A 23579-nucleotide genomic window follows, 5' to 3' on the forward strand; every position below is an offset into this window, starting at 1 on the left:
TCACCATCACATACCCTACATCGTGTCCCAATCAGCCTAATCAAGCCACGTTCATCACCATCCATCTCTAAATAGGAGGGATTGTGTTTCCTATCCTAAGTCATCCAATAAGTCAAGAAAGTTACTCTATCTGCACAGATACATCGACTCACGCACACCTAGACTATCAACAGATACTCTGATCAAGTATCTTTGGGTCTCAACAGGTAATCGATCATGGTAATCCTAGACTACATCAGGTATTTATCATAATGACCTAGTCTCAACGGGGCTGCTATGATTCACCACAATCATCCATCCCACGCACACACTATCAATTGATCAACCAATCAAACACAATCCAATGGACAATTACATCAATTGTCTAAGTCTCAACGAGTATTTTTCTTCATATACCTTGACTTCATCGGGCAATTACATCAATTGTCTAAGTCACATCAGGTCACTTTGATTCACTTACTCAGACTTTATCATGTCCAAGCGACCAACTGACATCAACTGTCACGCTTTGACTTGACCGGGGCAATTAAACCGATTGCACCAGATTGTCTAACCAATTTTGATCAATTGTATAGCATCAATCCAAACCCCACACTACATCTGCTATGTATCTCTTGCATGACCTCAGGGTACCCACTGGCTTGTTGTTTCTTCATATTCACTCCATTTTCTCCCATTCTTTCATCATTAGTTCTAATTTCTTCTATTCTACCTCCCCTCCACTTTTCATTCTTTTTCGAGAGATCGCCCGATTTTTCAAAAAAAAAATTCGGCCCATCTCTCGAGGGGGCATACCACCCATTAAATTTACATTTTATGGGGCATTTCTTCACACCTATTTTTCTTTCTTTGAAACGACGCGATAAACCACACCGTCTCAAAGAGGGGCAAATGTAGTCACATAAATCTGTCCACTTAATTAAATGAATATTTAGTATTTATTTGATTATTTAACCATCAATCAATAACTAATTAAATTAATATATTTAATTAATTCATCTTAACCCTCTTCTCTTATTAATTAAATAAATTATTCAATTTATTTGATTTAATTCACTTAACCAAATTCAGACCATTAATTAAATAAATAAATCATATTTGTTTAATTAAATCTTCTCTCACATTTAAATAAATTAATATTTATTTAAATCCCCCAAAATCCCACCTCTCACATTTAAATAAATTAACATTTATTTAAATCACCTTTATCCTCTATCCACTTGTATTTTCCTACAAATGCAAGTTGCACAATTATTTTAAATAAATAATTTATTTAAATCACCTTTATCCTCCACCCACTTGTATTTTCCTACAAAAGCAAGTTGCACAATTATTTTAAATAAATAATTTATTTAAATCACCTTTATCCTCCACCCACTTGTATTTTCCTACAAAAGCAAGTTGCACAACTATTTTAAATAAATTATTTATTTAAAATCCTATTTATCCTCACCCACTTGAAACCTTTAATGGTTTCCCTTAAAGTATTCAAACTTGATGGCTTTAAAGTCTTCAAACTTGATGGCTTCCTTCTATAGTCTTCTTAAGACTTTAATGGTTTTCCTTAAAGTCTTCAAGCCTTTAATGGTTTCCCTCAAAGTCTTCAAGCATTTTAATGCTTTATCTTCATTTTTCTCATTTAAATAAATTAATATTTATTTGAATATTTATCCAAATGCAAATTACACCATTTAATTGAAATAAATGATTTTATTTTAATTGAAAATACCAAAATTTCTCCCACTTGAATTTTCCTACAAAATCCACTTGCATGCCTAAACCCCTTCTAGAATTTTCTAATCACTTCTAAATAACCTAACCCCTTCTCTAAACTTTGTCACATTCCTAAGCAAAAGGGAAGTCACTTCTCAAACCCTCAAAGTCTTTGATAACCATTAAAGGCTTTCAACCTTCAACCACTAAATGGCTCAAAGTCTTTGATAACCATTGAAGGCTTTCAACCTTCAACCACTTAATCCCCAAAGTCTCCAATAACCATTAATGGTTACCTCAAACCCTCCCACATGGTTAAAACATTTGTTTTGACTCAACCTCTACCCAACCCAAAGGTCTCATCAGGCCATTAATGCTTTGACCGTGATTATCTCTTAAACATTTGCACAAAGGTTTATCCTTGGATTAACTCTTAATCCAGTGAGTAATCTTAATTTGGACTTGACCCTTAGCCTCTAGATAACCATGAGGTCTTCTCAGGCCTTTAATGCCTCCAACCTCTTCTCTCAACCCAATTCTATGTTGACACTTGTCACCATTTTATTGGTGCCAATTGTGCATATGGATCCCCAACTTTCAAACTTGGCCCTTGATTAAACCATTCAATCTTAACCCTTCATTTCCCCATTTCTTCTATAAATAGAACCCTTCTCCTCAAGCAAAAGGGAGAAGCATTAGAGTATTGTTGTTATACTGGCATTAGCATAGAGCTTTCTCATAGCATTACTATCTACACTTGCATAGCATTTGCTTATCATATTCAACTATCTTGAATCTCCATATGGCATCCATGGCTAGTGCTAAAAGCTGAGAGCTACACTCATTTGGGACTTGGAGAGGAGAGGAACAAGGGAGGAGCAACTATGAGCATCTTGATTAGCTATTTTATTTTATGTTTATATGCTTTCTATTTCATGCTTAATATCTCTCTTGATATGCCTGTTTAGGATAATCTTTTGTTTCTAACACTAACGTTTGTTTCTTGTGCTCTTGTGTGTGTTGCCATCAAACAGATTTTCTAATCCTTTTTGCAGAGCATCAATCTTAAAGTTAGTTAATATTATAAAAATAACCATTAAGGTCTAAAATTACCATATAAAGGGGCTAGTAAAAATCATCACACATTTAAAATTTACTTGAACTATCTTTCTCCTTCAACTGTTCTCTTTTATCGGGATTTGATGGTTCACAAAGTGTGACCTAAAACGTTGATGCAAAAATTCTTACACAATTGAATCCAAAAATATATCACAATCAACAATAAAATTTCTAGCTAGATGGTTGAATCATCACGTGGCTCTTTCCCCAAACCTATACTAATAATCCATAAACATCAATAAGTTCTAACATGCACTAATGTCCACTTCTCTTCTATAATTTATTCTCCTTCTATAGCTAGGCAAGTAGGGAAATGGTCAAAGCCAAGATAAAAAAAATGTATAATGCCATGGGCTAATCTATATGATAATAAACTTTATATTTACGACAAGCATTCTAAGTGTATTCAACCCTTCCATATATTCCTTCATTAATCCCACAACTTTATCTAGATCTTCTTTAAGGATCACCATGAAATCTAAGGTATGAAGAAAATATTTTTTCAATAGACTTCATTTTCTAATTTATGCTAAAAAGAAACTTATGTAAAAATATGGATTTAATTATTTCTATTCTTTTGTAGAAAATAAAATTGAATTTCTTTATCTAGATTGTAAGATAATTTTCATCGAAACCTCAGTAATATTTTTTTATTTTTTATATCTAGATTGTAAGATATTAATGTTTTACAAAACTCATGTGCCAATTTTTTTTAATTTTTTTTTTCAGAAATTTGAATCACATTGTCAATTTAATAATATCATATCTCCCTTGATATTAACCTAAATCTTTAATGTTATAACTTTTGGAAAAACTTGCAAAATTGTCCTTCTTATAAATTTAACGTCAATTTATCTTTGAAGACCTATATATGACATACAAACCTCTATAACAAATTTGTCTCTAAGTAAATTGAAAAATCAACAATAAATTTCTCTCATGTTTACTTGCAAAGAGATTTGATACCAACTGCTAAAAATGTTATAGAAAATAATAAAAATACACAATATATTTAGAATTAATAAAACCCTTAAGCTAGGGAAATACCATACAATAGCTACAGTGAACAATGACACTTTGAGGGACAAAATTCTTATAGAGAAAAAAAAACTTCAATTAGAATATTCAAGATTGTTTCTTTACATTCATTAATCCCTTACAGTATATAGAGTTTTGTTAGAGAGAACTAATATTATCAAATTCTTGTGGAATAAATACTTCTTCTCTAATAACTATTAGGATGATTTGTGAAGCATATGCACCCTAATACTTTATTTATTACTATAGAATATTAAATAAAATATCAAAGCACATATACTTTGTGAGTCATCTCACTAGAATTTTATTAGAGACAACTACTATTAGCACATGCATGTAGAATAATTTTTTTTATTGTAATAACTAGTAGGATGAGTGATGCATGGAGACTCTCACTCTCAAACCACACACATGCAAATCAGCAAATGGCTTGACTTAAACTTGATGTAGGGTAAATAAATAACTCAAAACAATAATGAATTAAATAAGAAATTTACAAGACATGATTCTTATTTCACTTAATTTTTCCTAAAATGAATTACAATGTTGGTACGAAATTACACTTTTTTCAGCCTTAAAGGTAACATATAATACTCTCAAATTTGATAATAAATTACAAATTGATACAAATCAATATATATGCAAGAGTAAACTAAAAGGAAATCATCAACCAACTTTGAAAATAATCTTTCAACTATTGAGCCTCTATCTACTCCTCTAACTCTAATCTTCAACCCGCAAACTGAAAAGTTGAAATCTCCAACTAGACCCCTCAATATATAGACTCATGTGGATTCAATATACAACCATAAAACATTACCATGGATCAAAACAAGGTTCCAAAAAATCATGGTAAAAATCGGTATGACCCCAACTTAGTGGACAACTTGTAAACTTAGTAAGATACAATAAATGAATCACATGACCTTCACATGGTCACCACTTTCTATCCAATTAGGTGGGTGTCATAAAGATGCTTTGTAACTCCTCCAAACCCCCAAAATAGCACATGCAAAGATGTGAGAGATTGGGTTCCCCAATTTGGGAAGCATGCAAGTGACATGTGTCAACATGCGTAGGCATGCAAGACAAAAGTCCCTAAATTCCAAAATGGACATGTAAGTTTGGTATTCTTCCAATATGCTCTTTCAACCACTATTGACAAGTATTCACAAATTAATTTCACCTTCCAAAGTGGGTGCATCGGTCAAGGATTCCTTTATTATACCTTGTAACCTCCATCAACATGTGTCCAACTCTCATGTAAGATGTTACCTTAAGGACTTGACCAATTTTTTTAAAAAATATTTAGGCCCTAAATACATTTAATTTATTTATTAGAACATTATTAATTTATTCTATACATTGCATAAAAATTAAATAAAATATTTTTTTTGGTTGATGCAAGACTATCCCTTACACCATCCAATGCTCTTGCATAAATGAGTTGCAAACCATATGTACCCTAATACTTTTTTTATTACGATAGTAAAACACACCATATTTCTTTGTTTTTTACTATAGTATAATAAATAAAATATTAGGGTTTATATACTTTGTAAATCATCCCACTAGTTATTAGAACACAAATATTTATTCCACATACATGAGATAAGTAGTTTCCTTTAACAAGAATTTATATATTGTAGTAGTTAGCAAATATAAAGCACATTGATATTGAATATTATAATTAGATATTATGCTTTATAAGAAGTTTGCAACATTGGGATGTTTTCCTTCTTAAACTGGCTATTGTAATGGGCAAGATAAATTTTAATATATTGTGTATTTATATTTTTTTCTAGTTTTATGAGTTCATGCAAAATAATAAGGTTATTATTTCTATATTTTTATAACTAGCTTACCTATATTTTTAATTTTTTTTGTAATCTACGTTGAGAGATATTGATTTTAAAGTTTGAACATTCATAAATATAAATAAATCACTAAATTCATTATTAAAACTATCAAGAATTGACTAACTATAAAAATGCTACTCTTGCCATTTTTAGAACTATGCTCCAACTTTAAAATATTTGATTAATATTTATCAAAATTTAAAAATTCTTCAATTCCAATTTATATAAAGCAAGCTCGACTTTTGTTGTTCATTCACAGAAGTTTAGTATTATAACTAAAACCTAAAATTGTATTTATACTCCATTGATCCATATAGGATAATACATTAGGGAAAGATTTTGAAAGGCATGACACAACTTGTGAGTTGAAGAATTAATTTAGGACAAAAAAATTATTAGCATTGCTTTGGCTATCATTACTTATCAACACATTTTCATATCTCTAGACATCTACACATGTAGGGATAAGTTGGCCCAATACCTTCTCTTGCAACAGAGAATATTTTTTTTTGAAGATATTATTGAGACATATTGAGAGACTATTATTTACCATCTCCTTTAAATTATTTCCAAATTCTCACATTATCATGGTTCATGAATGCAACATACCTTAAGTTTGACAATCCCTTTCATATCAAAACAACCTTCACCATCCTCAAATTCTTTGAAGAATTACATTTGAAAGTATTATGTAGCCTACTGTACATGAACATTTCATGCCTTAATGGGTTCCTCGATTTCAAATTGCATTCCATCGCCACACAAAGACCAGGAGTTAACCACAAACTCTATAGAAAATAATAGACTCACATCTATTAACAAAATTAACCAAAGACTACATGAAATTTTTCCCAAGAGAAAACATGCATTGAATACATAGTAGCCGAAAGGCATCTTCACACTTTGAAAATTGATTTGAGATACAAAATACCAACTACAATTTGCAAAAAAATGTTACGGTTGCATAAGACTAGGTCATGATTTTCTCAATATACAATAATCATTCATTCAAAAATCATGGAGACTTTCTAGTTGAATTTCAAGTCATTATCCTTATCCTGCATTTTGCATTTCACATTTTGTAGGTGAAAAGAGGTAGTGGAAGACATTGCCATTTCTGATTGGATAAGAAGAAAACAACACTCGTATCCTTTAAATTATACATATTAGAAAAAGATATGTAAAAAATGTGGATAGACATCATTATTAAAACATATATTTTATTTGTTTATTATTTCATTAAAAAATATTATATTAGTATATTTTAATTGATATTGGGTTATTATTATATTATGACAATTAATAGCAAGGCTAAATTATTAAAATCATGTTTGCAAATAGAAAGTTGTAGTCATTGAATTCAAATAAAATCTAATTTGAAATAACACAGTCTTTTAAATGGAAATATGCCCATGCTTTCCACTTTATATGGCGGAAATTAAAAATAAATCAAATCCAATTTGTGCTTTATGTAGTGGAAATTAGAAACAAGTCAAGTCCTATATAAAATTTCAAATCCAAATGTTCTATTCTTTATTATTAGTTTTTGTTTTTCTTACATGAAATGCGAAATTAGAAACAAAAGCAAAAGTAATAGTAATTATAGACGTACCAATTTTAATCAAGAGAGTTTTTATTGGCAAATATTCTTCAATCCATTATGTGAGTATAGTATGCCTCTTGATGTAACAAGTTTATCATCATACATTTAGTAAGGAAATTATAGGTACAAGCAATTAAAATTAAAGAAAGTGAAATAGAGGGTAAAAATGTTCAATTTTGTAAATATTTAGTGCACTCCATGGATACATATGTTTTTCTTTAAAATTTTATGCTTTAGATATGGATGGGTTGGATATGGTTGTTAGATATACTTGACTAGAATCTTTGGGAACAATAAACATTAATGTGCAAAAGAAGAAAATCACATTGTAGGATATTAGACATCATGAATGGCAATTTCATGACTCTATTAAAGAATGAATAGATGAACTTGAGCAAAGGATGAGGAAAAATGAAGACAATTCCCTTCAATAGTGACTAGAAATAATGGTGACAAAGAGGTACAAATCAAGTAAGGTTCCATGGTTAGTAGAAATGAGTGCTTTGTATAGGCATCCACCCCATTTTGAGAGTAAATAGTCTTAGAGGAAATGTAATGCCTTGCCAGGAACCCCAAAGGAAAAAACCAAACAACTAAGCAACTAAGGGTGAAAAATATTTCTTTTTAGAAAGTATAAATCACATTAAGTGCTTAATTATTACATTGCACAATAATAAGACAAGCGGAAGACTAACACAAGAATTCCTAAAGGGTTACCAACGAAGAATTAAACAAAAGGTTAAATTCCATAATTAATATTAATCCAACTATCCATCAATTACTCATTGAGCATAATAAACCATAAACGTATAACAGATATCATCATTTAAAGATTGAAACCATTTGCACAAAGCATAAGGATAGCTGATAAAATAACATCCGAAACTTACGATTACATTGCTCATAAAATACATGACTTCCAATAATACATATAAAATTTACATGTTTACCAAAACAAGGTTACATAATTCCATTAATACAAATGACCACAAGGGAAATAATCTCCAACATGAGATGATGCACGAATCATGAACCACAGGAACACCTGCGAAGCCAATCCTCACATGAAGGCATGAACAAGAACATTCGATGGGAAGTGGCACTACCACCCAACCATGTGATCCCAAAACGAAATCACCCCACCGTGCTAGGAGATAGAAGAAGACCCTCAAGCAAGCATAAGCAAGACATGGATGATAGTACAATACGACTCCACAATACTCTAGGTGAACTTGACATCACAATACACTAGTGACCCTAAAGAGAGAGTGTCATCGCATAGCTTATGATGGTAACCCTAGGTAGGCCTCCATAGGTCCCACCCCCCATCCTCGGTTATCTTGGTAACCTTTTCTGAACCCCCGGTTCTATTTGTCTCATGCAGACCCTACCAAACCTTTGTGAAGCCAAGGTGGCTGGTTTGCCATTCCAGGCCTTCCCACTATATCTTGAGCCTATACGAGCACTCAACCATGCGCGGGGTACAATACTTAATTAATGTTATAAACTACCCACCCCCTAATCAATTATTAGGTTATCACTTATTATCTGACTTTTGAGGGGTTATCTTGCCAAACACTTTGGGTGCGACCCCCACTCGAAAGCCACTCTCTCATAGGACACTAAACAAACATGATCACTCTACGAGGACCCTATGGTGAAACAAACAACCATAACACCACTACAACCATATAGGTGACCAAAACAAAGACTTACTAACCCTTTGTTAACCATAAGGAATAAGCACAATATGGTTAAAACAACGAGGTCATAAATACATCACCTGATCAAGAGGTACAAAATACACCACAACAAGGACTGAACATAGACAAGAAATTGCAACAAAATAAACCTCTTGCAAGAAATGCTAAATTCACTAAGACTGAACTCAAATAATCTTTGAGAATAACAACATCATAAACACTAGCAAATTCATCAATTAAAATTTAATAAAATACCCCACATTTATAATACCTCATCCTAAGCCGTCATTCAATTTTATTTCCAATACAATAATCCAATAATAAAAATCCATATCAAAGATATAACATAAGAATTACATTAAAATATTTAATCTATTTCCAGAATAAATCTAATTTACCAATTAGATCTCATAGAACTAATGCCTTGATTTATATATATATATATATAAACATTAATTAAATAATATTGAAAAAGAAAACATAACTTAATCACACGCTGTTATTAAACATCGAACACTTTTCATTAAAGAAAACCACAATGAGGAAAAAAAGGTAAGGCCACCTATTGGTAGTGTTGCTGCCATAAGGTAGAAAACACTACCAACTGGTAGTGCTGCTACCATAACGTAGCAAACACTACCAACCGATAGTGCTGCTACCATTTGGTAGCAATCACTGTATATAGTGAAAATGGAAATGATGAAAAAGATTCTCCATCCTTTTGCTTGGTGTTGCACAAAGTAGTGACTGATATGTCTGTCTCTATGTTGTATGAGAAATGTTGGATAAATGCCTCTGCTAAGTCACCCCATGACTTAATACCAGGTGGAAGTTGGGAGAACCATTCCATAGCTTGATCACCTAAGCTTTGTGGGAATAATCTCATCAAATATGTCTCTTCTGCTGCTACCTCAATGCAAGCTGTGAAAAATTATCTTATGTGTGCCTTAGGATCCCCTTTTCCTCTATACTTATCTAACTTAGGTGTCACAAAGTGTGTAGGAAATGGAGGAATTGGAATGCTCTTGTCAAATGGACATGGACATATGTCTCTCATTGTGTAAGCTGGCTTCGGTGTATTTATGTCCTCCATCTTCTTTTGTAAATCCTTGATTTGCTATTCCAAATTGTTCTTAGGTGGAGACTGACTTCTTGGACCATACCCCATGCTTGAGGCACCAATTGGAGGAGCATGTTGCATATATGGATGATATTGATCATACACATGTTCATATGGAGGAGGTCTATAATGATGCTGTGTATAAGGACCACTTGGTATAGAGTCATGATGAGGAACGAAATATCTGCTTTGTCCATGTCTACCATACTCTATGGGCATGTCATGAGTTTGTTCTAATGTGTTGCCCCCAAAATTGATGCGGGGTTTCCTTGTGTCCAAATTTTGAGCATGCCTTTGAATATCCAATTGCTTTGGTGGTTGCTCCTTAGCATTGGTATGTGATTGAGCATATTTTTTCTGCATAAGACTTCCATAATGGTCTGCAAAGGTGAGTATCATATGCTTGACCATGTGTGTATGGGACCTTAGGTTTTTGAAACAAAGATGATGGTAATTCAGGCACCATATGTGGTCCTCTATTGCCTCCACTATTAGGTCTCCTTTGATCCATGTTGAGGTGAGGTTATTGCAAAGGTCGATTTTCCATTATTTGAGACATATCAAAATCATGAGGGATCTTGGTTCCACTTTGTACCATCACTTGTAGAAAGTATTGTCTATCTCTCCTCATTATTTCCTCAACCAATCGATTGAAACAAGGATCCATAATGGTGTCTTCCACTTTTGCTAAATATACAGAAAAGTTGTCCATATTGTCATTGTGTGTATCATTGTTGTTTGTAGTGTCCATGTGCTCAACATTTGGAATGTTTCTATAGGTGTCCATGTCAGGTAATGTAGTATGATCAGAATTAAAAAAGATATCATTGTCATACTCATAGGAACTCATGTTTGTGGACTCTTGAGCCTCTTTAGCTTCTCTTCTAGATTTTTGGGAATGGGTTTCAACCATGAACTAGGTATTGACCAAGATGTGTGAGACTAGATGAAAATGGAAAAGAGTATGGAAGACCAAGAGTTGGATGGAATGTAAATGAATCTGAGGTTTACTTGCAATGTCCAAAGTGTAAGACCAAGTATGTATGTAGTAGAGTAGGTGTGACTTCCAAAGAGAGGATAGTTTCTCTTGATGAGGTAAGTTGACCTTGACTCTAAATAAGACCAAATGAGACCCAAAGGTGATAGACCTTGATGAGGGACCACTTAGCAAAATGTTGTTGTATGTAGTGTGTTGACAAAGCAAGATGAGGACAAGCAAGTGACCTTTTGACTCAAGTTTAGACAAATGTGAATGTAATGTAAGGTGTAAAGCAATGATGGACATTGTGAGACCCAAAGACAGGTTGAATGCTAGATGAAAAACCTGAAGAGATAACCTAGGAAGCTCAATAAGTCTAAAATTGACTATTCTTGTTTGTTGAATTATGAAAGTTTTCAATCCTGAACACAGACGTGCCTGTATACTTCACATACGCGCTTAAAGGACACAGACGCTATTCTATCAGACACAGACATGTTTCTGAGATGCTGCAATGTTGCTCAAAAGACATAGACGCGTTTCTGCCCTTCACAGATGTGTTTAGATGACACAGACGCGGGTCTGTCAGACACAGACACGGGTCTATCAGACACAGACGCGTTTCTACAAACTTTGTGCAATTTTTCCAATCTGTGAAGCTATTTTGTTGTGACCAAATCTGAATGTTTGACTATTTTTCATGACAAGAGAACACAGTGTTGATGAGGACTCAATGTTTGCAAGTGTTTAGACTCAAAATGACTCAAAGAAAAGTGTGTTGTTTGATGTAAAATTGTTTTGTATACACTTGAAGACACAAAAGACACAATGTTTTGATGTTTGGTCTTGAATGTTTGATTTTTCAAAATAAGTCAAGCACAATTCTTATGGCTAGCCAAGACAATAGTTGTTGATCCCGCATGGAGTTTCCCCCGAGGCTACGCTATTCAGAGCGGATACTTAGATGCTTGAACCCACTGGCTCCACCCTCGACACTCACTTCTCGGGGTAGCCAAGCATCAGTCCCTATGAAAACTATTAGGGTTTCAAGCAGATCTGAAGCAAATATGAACTAACAATTATATGCAGATTTAAATACAAAAGATAAAGGAATAAAATAGGACACAGATAACACAGAGATTTAACATGGTTCACCCAGAATGGGTTACGTCCACCATACACAACCATCCAATCTTTCTTATTATCCAGCAAAAATAGTACATCAACATTACAATGCCTTAAGCATCCCAGCCGCTTATAACATGCGTTTTTAGGGCAACAAACAAAGTCGGCCTTTTTAGGGTTTTATTACAATGTCGATTTTCATCAACAAAAAAAAATGGCAAAATTTTTTTGCTGATCATTCGCCACATATCAACAAAAAATCCTCGTGGCGAACTTTGTATCTCTACTAAGAACCGTATGTGTGTGGGCCGCTACTAGAGGTCCGACCTCCTGCCCCAACAACTAGAAGGATTTTGGCTTCTAAAACAAAAAGGTGCTAGTAAGGGCATCCGCTCGTGTGGCCATACATGCAACACTTTCAGCTCTATAAATATAGAAGGGTCCCAGCCGGTAGGGGTTACGCCCTACAACTAATCAAATAAATTTGATCAAACGGGTTTATGGGGAGACATAGTGTCGGTATGAACTAATCAGCACACGTTATCCATAGTTTTCACCATGGATACAGTTATTTATAGTGGTTTGGAAGAAGATGGCTTTTCTTTTGCTACAACTTGGGTCATTCTCTCCTCACTAGTAGTCCTAATGACCACACGGGGAGACAAGCCCTCTAAAGATTAAACAAAAAGAGCCTATTGCTCAAGGCACAAAAGACAATGGTTCAATTTTAGTGCACCAATTGAAGTGTTTGCTAATCTATGAAAACAAGGCACACAATAAATATCAAAAACCCTTGCCAAGGTCCTGCAACAAAGATCTATTAGTAGTTTGGATTGTTTGAAATAATCACCCCTTCCTGCAAGCACACAAGTTAGGTAAATTTTAGATCCAAAAGACTTTGTGAAATAGGGGCCTTCAACAATGCGTTTTGCTTTCAAGACAAGCTGCACCAATTTCGTTAGCTAGATCTGAAAATGTTACTCAAAATAAACCAGATCTGAAATCCGAATGACGAAAAACTGAATCAATGAAACCAAAAATGCAACAACCGAACACAAACACAGTTGTCACAGACACAGATGCTGCGAGAACACACAGACGCGCCTAGATCTGATATAAACATGGGTCCCGAATGCAAACGTGGCTCCCTAACACAGACACGCCTGAAGACTTCACAGAAGTGACTACGGAATACAGATGCGTTTCTCGAAATCTGCAAAAAAAATAAAATATTGTCGAAGATGTAGACGTAGTTCCAGATGTCAGAGATGCGGCAGAAAATAAAAAACGCGATCCAAAAGTGCGCAGACATGAAAATATCAAAATGTTGTCGAAAATGTCAGATCTGCAACTTCAAAACAAAATCTATAACAAAAGATGTTAAATGCAAAAGGGACAAGAGTCCCACCGGATGTGCCAAAATGTGTACGGTGAAAATGGAAACAACAATGATGAAAGACTAAATGGATTCAATCACAAAACCCTAGCCTAACAACAACAAAGATCCACCATAACATATGAAGATTACCTAAGACAATGCAAATCAAATGAAATCACAAAGATTATACCATCACATGTCCAATAGGGTTTGGATCTCCATTCTTCCTATCTCCATTGATCTTGCTTGATATAGTTGCTCTCAGATTTTATGTGCACAAGAGCTCAACAAAGAACGGAAATGTGGTTGCAAGTAGGATCGCATGTAAAAGTGCAAAGGCGTAGTGTAGTCGAGTAATCAAGTAGTCAGTTAGTTAGGATGCATAGTTGGGGGTTGATAATGAAGGAAGCATCTCCTTATATAGAAGACACTATAAGAAATGGAGGGATAAGATTAAGAGGTGTAAAAAATAAATGGTCGGCTATGATTAGAGGGTAGGTAGAGAAAATAAGAGAATAATGAGAGGGTAGGTAGTGTAGGAATTAAGAGATGAATGACATGTGTCATGGGTAGAAAAGGTTAATGAATTAATTAAATAAATAAAGATTTATTTAATTAATAGAGGAAGTGGGATCAATTAAATAAATAAGATATTTATTTAATTTAGGAAAAGGATAATTTAAATAAATAAATGTATTTATTAAAATGAGAAATAAGGCTAGAAGAGCATAAATGAATTAATTAAATGAATAAAGATTTATTTAATTAATAGAAGAATTAGGCTTAAAGTAATTAAATAAATAAAATATTTATTTAATTAGACATGACAATTTTAGGCGTCTACAGTCACTACCGCCGATAGTGCTACTACCTTACGGTAGCAGCAGCTACCATCCCACGTGGTGGGAATGCCCTGCCACATGAGGTTCAATTTATATATATATATATATATATATATTTTAAATTTATTTAAAATAAAAAACATTCATCCTCTACACAAAAATCACTGAGAAAAAGAATAACAATGAATCAACAATGTTTGAAATGAAATTTTTTCAATAAGGAATTATGTCAAACCAATAAAGCATAAAAGATCCAAATCTAAAGATCTTGGGCAAAAATTCAAAAGAATCTTAAGAAATAAGAGGGGATTTGATTCATCTATTTATTTCTTCACACATAGGAAAAATCCTTGCATCATGCAAAGAGGCAAATTAACAAAATTTTGTCGGCATAACCCCCTAATTTTGGATAAATGAAAACTTGCAATCATTCAGAAAACAAAATCTATTCCTTACTACGCAAATAGAGAAAATAATCAAAAACTAAATTTTACAAAGAACTTGGAAGCACACAACCAACAAGATATTGGACAATTTCTTTTCAACATACAATACATTGATTTGGGATTCAATTAAATTCAATAGCAACTACTCTATTTCCAAATCAATCTTTCAACAAGAATCACCAATAAGATTTAACAGATTTTAATCACACACACAGGGAAAAAGCTCAAACATTCAAATTTTTATTACAACACAAGAAAGAAATCTATCCAACCTGCAAAGTAATCTAGAAAGAAAATTGTGGAATAGCTTCAATCCTGCATACCAATTCCAAAATCCAGATTCCTCCTTCCAAATGGTTTCCAAGTTTTGGTTTTCAAAAATGCCTCCTCTCCTTCCCGTGAACTCTCAGGTAATATAGCAAAAATATTTTCAACCTAAACTTTTAGGTTAAAAGTTTCCTCCACCAATAGGAACAAGATATTTAAAATGTAATAAAATCTAATTTCCCTTTTTCCGTGACACAATTATTTTTAAACAAAAATAAAATCTAAAAGCTAACCAAAAAGGTAAATGGAAATGCTTTTTATTTATTTTTCTTTTCCCATAAGAATTTAACTCAACATTTGTACTAAAATTCAAATAGCATAGAATTTAACTTATTTCTTTTTCAAATAATTTAATACAACTATATTCACAATATAACATGCAATTTAACCATTTAATTTAACAACTCCATTTATTTAATTAAATCTATAAACTCAAGGCATATTGATTAAATTAAATACGCCAACACAAAATAGCACAATTCACTCAATTTAAATCTTTTCAAAAAACTGGAAGCACACAAAATGAGAGAAGACCAAACGACGACTCACAAAACGAAAAATACCAAAGCACTATGACTCGCATACCGGTCAAATGGAAAAGACGACCAACTGACAACACTCACATGAGTGTAATTGCGGGTCAAACTAGGGTCTAACAACTATCTCCTCCACTCCCATAGGACAAATAAGTCATGCTCAGACTTGTGAAACCAGGTGGAGTAGATACCTCGTACCTACTCGGTACTTGTACTTGCAATGTCCTGCATCAAAGAACCACACATGCATATAAACAAATATATAAACAGACACGACACACACACCGATGAAGGAGAATCGTGACGTTCCTTGTCTCACCGGAGTGAGTGAAGGAAAATCATCGCCTCACATCCCATACACTTGCAAACATGAAACATGTAAATAACACATCGCACATATAAAGTAAATGTGTCAGCCCATGTCAGTAATCCATAAAAATCACATTTAGCATAAGTAATGAAATACTGCATGAAAGCATACACTACATATCAAGTTAAAGCATGCAATAACATTGCATAAAGTCTGGATCAAGTATAACAATAATGTATTCACTGAACAATAAACAAAAGTCAAACATGAGTCTAAAAAGTTTGATCGAGAAGGGGTACTACATATTACCCCCAAAACTAGGCTTACTCCTGGAAGCCTAAAACAAATAAGAATAAAGATCTCTCATCTTCGCTGCATCCTCCCATGTCACCGAGGTCTCATCATTTGGGTCCCATAGGACCCTTTGTTGGCAATATTACATTATAATAGACAATGAAAGATTGTTGACATTTCAATAAGGATATTGAGAAGGTTGTTGATGATTATGGACATAACTGATTAAAGATGTTTTACTATCTTGATATTATTATTTTGTCATTGATGTCAAGAAATTGATTTTCTAATTCAGTGTGATGTTGCCATATCTTGAGAAGTATGATAAGAAGATTATAAAGAAGTCGGTAAAAGACACATGAAAGAATATGATGAATAAGGGGATAAGTTATTCAATGGGCAACTACTACTAAGTCAGACAATGATGAGATCATGATGTTTTAGATTGTTTTAGCATCATACATATATTGTAAAATGTAAAGGTTAATACTATACTATGTTATCAGGCAAAGAACCTAGTCGGTAAACCCTAAGGTTATCCCTATTGGTTAATGAAGGCAGAATGTCTACCGAGTGAAGTTTAGTATTCACCGAGTTACAACCGAGCTATAATAGAATGCATTAAATGTTTACATGTGATATTTAATGAAAGAAACTGATGAGCTGGAGTGGATCAATGATTGGTAAGCCGTGGAAGAAGTTTGTTAATGAATCTAAGGCAATGGAAAGTCGGCATGAAGATCTACAGCTCAGATTGAACCACAATACCCTAACACAAGTTCCAAGGTGACAATGCAAGTTCCAAGGTGGGGTAAAACATTTTCAGATCGAAAGATACATTGAACCTGGACAAGATTGAAGATCTGATGGCTATGATTGATCATGGGAAATGTGATCAATGAGATTGAACAGTTAGAAGATTGTTTATAAATAGGAAACTGTTGATAAACAATGTATGCGGGCAAGTGTATGCACAGGGATGCTACATAGTGATTACCGAGAACAGAAGCTTGAAGACCTGTTAGAATAACAGAGTGTAGATGCCCAGCAGATAGACAAGATTAGTTCTATGTCTAAATTGTATTGAACAAATAGGAATCTACTTTAGCATTTTTAGATGTGAAGTTGCAGACATATCTTTATTACTGTTATTTTGTTAAAGTGACAGGAAATCTCTTAACCGAGTGGACTTAACAGTCTTATATGTAAATCTTCTAGCAAGGTGACATTCTGATTGAGTGTTTGAAATCCTTTGACAAGGTCACTTCTAACAAAGTGAAGATCCTAACAGATCTGAGGGAAATCCCTTAACCGGGTCACATCTAGCAATGTGTTTGTAATCTTTAACATGATTTGCTTTTAACCGAGCATACTCTAGAAGAGTATATTTCTTAGTGGGTCTGAAATCCCACAGTGGTTTTTCCCTATTTGGGTTTCCACGTTAAATCTGGTGTTATGAGGTTTATATTGTTCATATGCTTTTGAGTTTGCATGTTTGACAGTTTTTGGTTATATGACTAATATATATGTTACCGAGGTTGAATCTGATGTTTTTATGGATGATTAAGTTTGTATGATTCACCCCCCCCTCTCATCTTGTTGGCTATTGGATATGTACTTATATTAAGTATCAAAACTATCAAGTGGTATCAGAGCTTTGGACTCCGAAAGGAAAGTTTAAAGGCACTTGAGTTAAAGATCCAAAGATGTATAAGAGGGATGCACCGAAGCTGAACAAGTCAAGTTTCTCTACATGATAGAAAATGATGAAGCTACATCTATCAGGAGTTGGAGAATATGCTATATACTATCTGGAGAATGACTTTGTTGCACTGAGCACCTATCCATTGACAATGGAAGAGATAAAGGCGAAGCAAGAACATATTCAAGCAATGATTGAAATAACATCTGCATTGACCGATTCAGAGTTTAATGATCTAGAAGGATGTACTGATGCAAAGACAATGTGGACTAAGCTCATATCTATATATGGAGGAGATGAACATGTTCAAAGAGAAAAAGTAGATAGTTTAAGAGGACAACTTGAATCTATGAGGATGAATGAAGGTGAGAACATAACCCAGTACAGTACAAGACTAAAGGAGATTGTAAATCAAATCAAAGGAGCAGGAGGAACTATTGAAGAAAAGGATGTAACAAGTAAGTTGTTAAGAACCCTTCTACCTGCCTATACAATCCAAGTCTCTGCAATCAATGAATTGAGGTCTGTAGCCAATATGCCAGTTTCTTTGGATGCTACTATTGGTAAGCTGCATGCATTTGAGTTAAGTAATTTTGATAACAGTGGGTCATCAGTAAACAAAGTTGAATCTACATTTAGTTCTTTTCATCTAAATGAATCTAATGATTACAATGAAAGAAAGTATATGTACTCTGAAGGAGATCACAGTGGAGCAAGTGAAAGATTTCAGAAGAACATGGAAGAAGTACACAAACTGTATGAAGAAATCAGAAAGCAAGAAGAGTTTGAAGCACTATTGGCCAAAAGGTTACCGAGAGGTAAAGGTAAGTATAAAGGATAACTACCTTTGAAATGTTTCAATTGTGATAAGATTGGACATATGGCTTCTAACTGTCCTGACAAAGATTTTACTGAAAAGAGAGATTACCGAGATGATAGACAGAAAGATAATCATTACAGAGGACATCAAGACTTCAGAAGAAGAGATAGAAAGACATGCTTAATAGCTGATGAGGAATCTAACGATGATAAAACAGATTGGACTGATACAGAGGAAGTTGTTTATGTGGCTATCAAGGATGGATTAGATGAAGAAAGGTATGAAGAAAAAGCCCTAATATCTCACATAAACACTAATGATTCTTGGATTATAGATAGTGGATGCTCACATCATATGACAGGAGATAAACACAAGTATGTTATGTTAGAAGATTATGATGGAGGCTATGTTAGATTTGGTAATAATGCACCATGTCCGGTAAGAGGTAAAGGATCTATAACACTTCTTGATAATGCAAGATGCAATGATGTTTATTGGGTTGAAGGTTTGAAATACAATTTGTTGAGTGTAGCACAGCTAAATAACACAGGTTACCGAATAGAATTTCAGAAAGGAATTGTCAAAGTTCATGACAAGAATGGAAAGTTAGCTGCTACCGGGACACAAACAAAAGGTAATACATTTCACCTTGATTCAACTTACAATAAGTGTTTGTATGCAAAGATTGATGATACCTGGTTATGGCATAAAAGGTTTTGTCATGTTAATTTTGATAATCTGATCAAAATAAGTAAGAAGCACCGAGTAAGAGGTCTACCGAGTCTTGAAAAACCTGAGAATGCTATGTGTCAAGGATGCCAGATGGGTAAGATGACAAGATCTAGCTTTACAAGTAAGTCCTACACTTCTAAGGGAATTTTAGATCTTGTGCACACTGATCTTTGTGGTCCTATGAAAGTTTAAAGTTATTATGGTGATAAGTATTTCATATTATTTGTGGATGATTATTCAAGGATGATGTCAGTAATGTTTTTAAAAGAAAAATCAGAAGCTTTTGAAATGTTTAAATGGTACAAGGCTAGAGTTGAAAATGAAACAAGAAGATAACTGAAATGTCTTAGATCAGATAGAGGAGGAGAGTTCACATCTGATGAGTTCGACCTATTTTGCAATGATCATGGTATAAAAAGACAAGTCTCTGCACCGAGAACTCCACAACAGAATGGAATAGCTGAAAGAAGAAACAGATCTATTGTGGATTGTGCTAGAACACTGATGATTGAGAAGATGGTTCCACAAACATTCTAGAGAGAAGCAATAAGCACAACTATTTACACCTTGAACCGAGTTCAATTGAGAAAGGTACTTTGAAGGCACCTTATGAAATCTGGTATGGCAAGAAACCTAATGTAAGTTATTTTAAAATCTTTGGAAGTAAATGCTATGTTCATAAAGATGATAGAAATGGCAAGTTTGATCATAAAAGTGAAGGAACATTTCTAGGTTATTCTTCTAGAAGCAAAGCATTTAAATTTTTGATCAAATCATCTAACAAAATAGTAGAAAGTGCAAATGTGAAAATTGATGAATTTGCAGAAAGAAATGATGAAGGAAATTCCAAAGAACCAGAAGACTATGATGGATTTGTCTATGTGCAACTGAGAAGTCCTACCGAGAAAACTGTTGAAGAAAATGAAGAAAATATCCAGTTACCGAGTGATGAAGAAGATCATACAGAGCCTATCAAGCTTGTATTAGCCAAGTATGTCAGAAGACATCATGCACCAAGTCAGATTATAGGAGATAAAGATGATCCAATGATAACAAGGAACAAACTGAGACAGAACACATGTTTGATATCTGAATTTGAACCGAGAGTAGTGAAAGAGGCATTTAACAGTGAAGATTGGATAAATACTATGACAGAAGAGATTGATTAAATCAAGAAGAATGACACATGGACACTGGTCCCAAGACTGAAGGACAAAAAAGTAATCAGTACAAAGTGGATCTTTAGAAACAAGCTAAATGAAAAAGGGGAAGTCATTCGAAATAAAGCAAGACTAGTTTGCAATGGTTATGCCCAAGAAGAAGGAATTGATTATGGTGAGACTTTTGCACCTATTGCTAGACTTGAAGGAGTGAGAACATTGTTGGCATATGCTGCTTTCAAGAACTTCAAGGTATATCAAATGGATGTCAAATCTGCATTTCTGAATGGAATATTAGAAGAAGAAGTTTTCATTGAACAACCTGAAGGATTTGTTGAAGACAATAATAAAGATCAGGTATGTAAATTGAACAAAGCTTTATATGGTCTGAAACAAGCACCTAGAGCATGGTATGAAAGATTGCACTCTTATTTGATTAAGATTGGTTTTATAAGGACAAGTGAGAACAACAATATGTACATGAAGAATGATGAAAATGGAATACTGATCTCAGCCATATTTGTTGATGATATTATATTTTGTGGAAATGACTCCTTATGCAAGAACTTTGGAAATGAAATGAGAAAAGAATTTGAGATGTCATTAATTAGTGAGATACATTATTTTATAGGTTTACAGATACTGCAAATAAAAAATGAGATTTTCATTACTCAATCCAAGTACATAAAAGAAATCTTAAAGAAATTTGGAATGGAGGATTCAAAACCAGTAAGTACTCCTATGACTACCAACTGTAAACTATCAAAGAATGATGAATCTACATCTGTTGATGAGACACTTTACCGATCTATGATTGGAAAGTTGCAATATGTTGTTCACAGTAGACCAGACATAGCACATGCAGTAGGTATTGTTGCAAGATTTTCTGCAGATCCTAAGGAAACACACATGACAGCAATCAAAAGAATTTTTAGATACTTAAAAGGCACTAAAGATTATGGCTTAGTATATCAGAAAGGAAATGATTTTCATTTAAAATTTTATACTGATGTTGATTGGGCAGGCAACATTGATGACAAGAAAAACACAAGTGGAGGAGCTTTCTTCTTAGGAGAAAGACTAGTGAGTTGGCTTAGCAAGAAACAAGGATGTGTTTCTCAGTCAACAACAGAAGCTGAATATGTTGTTGCAGCACTGAATTGCACCAACATTGCATGGATCAAACAACTGTTGGAAGGTATAAATGAGAAAGTTACCGAGCTAGTAACTATATTCTGTGACAATACTAGTGCCATTAATATTTCAAAGAATCCTGTTATGCACTCTAAGACAAAGCACATCTCTATCAAATATCATTATCTTAGAGAAGAAGCTCAAGAGAAGAAAGTGGTGTTGGAATATGTTAACACAAAGGAGCAAATAGCAGATATCTTCACCAAGCCACTACCAAAGGACACTTTTGAATATCTCAGAAGTAAGTTAGGGGTCCTACCCCTATCTTCCATTCACTGACCGAGTTCGGTGAAAGCATCAATTCGATGACTCTATTGAATATCTTTTGGGGAGTTGATGCTGGAGTTATACACTTTAGAATGTTTTATAAAAGTGTACTGGAATTAATACTAGACTAATATAGAGAATGATACAGGGATCAGGAATTGAAGACAAATGCTCTGACCGAGACTCATTTGATACACAACAGTAGGAAATAACTTCTTATAGGAAGAAATTATGTTTTAGTTCTTTTCTTTTTTGGCATTGTTGTCAAAGGGGGAGAAGACCTACCAAAGGGGGAGAAGACCTACCAAAGGGGGAGAAGACTAATATATGGGAGAAGACTGAGAGAAGACTACAGATTGAAATAAAGATTGAAAATAGAAGAGAAGTCTAATGTATGGGGGAGAGCATTTCAAGCATTTTAGAATCATAGCAATCCGAATCTTTTAAAGGTCAAATCAATTGGTTTTGCCATCAATGCCAAAGGGGGAGATTGTTGGCAATATTACATTATAACAGACAATGAAAGATTGACATTTCAATAAGGATATTAAGAAGGTTGTTGATGATTATGGACATAACTGATTAAAGATGTTTTACTATCTTGATATTATTATTTTGTCATTGATGTCAAGAAATTGATTTTCTAATTCAGTATCATGTTGCCATATCTTGAGAAGTATGATATGAATATTATAAAGAAGTCGGTAAAAGACACAAGAAAGAATATGATGAATAAGGGGATAAGTTATTCAATGGGCAACTACTACCGAGTCAGACAATGATGAGATCATGATATCATACATATGTTGTAAAATGTAAAGGTTAATACTATACTATGTTATCAGGCAAAGAACCTAGTTGGTAAACCCTAAGGTTATCGCTATTGGTTAATGAAGGCAAAATGTCTACCGAGTGAAGTTTAGTATTCACCGAGTTACAACCAAGCTATAACGGAATGCATTAAATGTTTACATGTGATATTTAATGAAAGAAGTTGATGAGCTGGAGCGGATCAATTATTGGTAAGTTGTGGAAGAAGTTTGTTAATGAATCTAAGGCAATGGAAAGTCGGCATGAAGATCTACAGCTCAGATTGAACCACAATACCCTAACACAAGTTCCAAGGTGACAATGCAAGTTCCAAGGCGGGGTAAAACATTTTCAGATCGAAAGATACATTGAACCTGGACAAGATTGAAGATCCGATGGCTATGATTGATCATGGGAAATGTGATCAATGAGATTGAGCGGTCAGAAGATTGTTTATAAATAGGAAACTGTTGGTAAACAATGTATGCAGGCAAGTGTATGC

Source organism: Cryptomeria japonica, chromosome 3 (genome assembly GCF_030272615.1).
Source record: "Cryptomeria japonica chromosome 3, Sugi_1.0, whole genome shotgun sequence".
In the NCBI taxonomy this organism is placed as follows: Eukaryota; Viridiplantae; Streptophyta; class Pinopsida; order Cupressales; family Cupressaceae; genus Cryptomeria; species Cryptomeria japonica.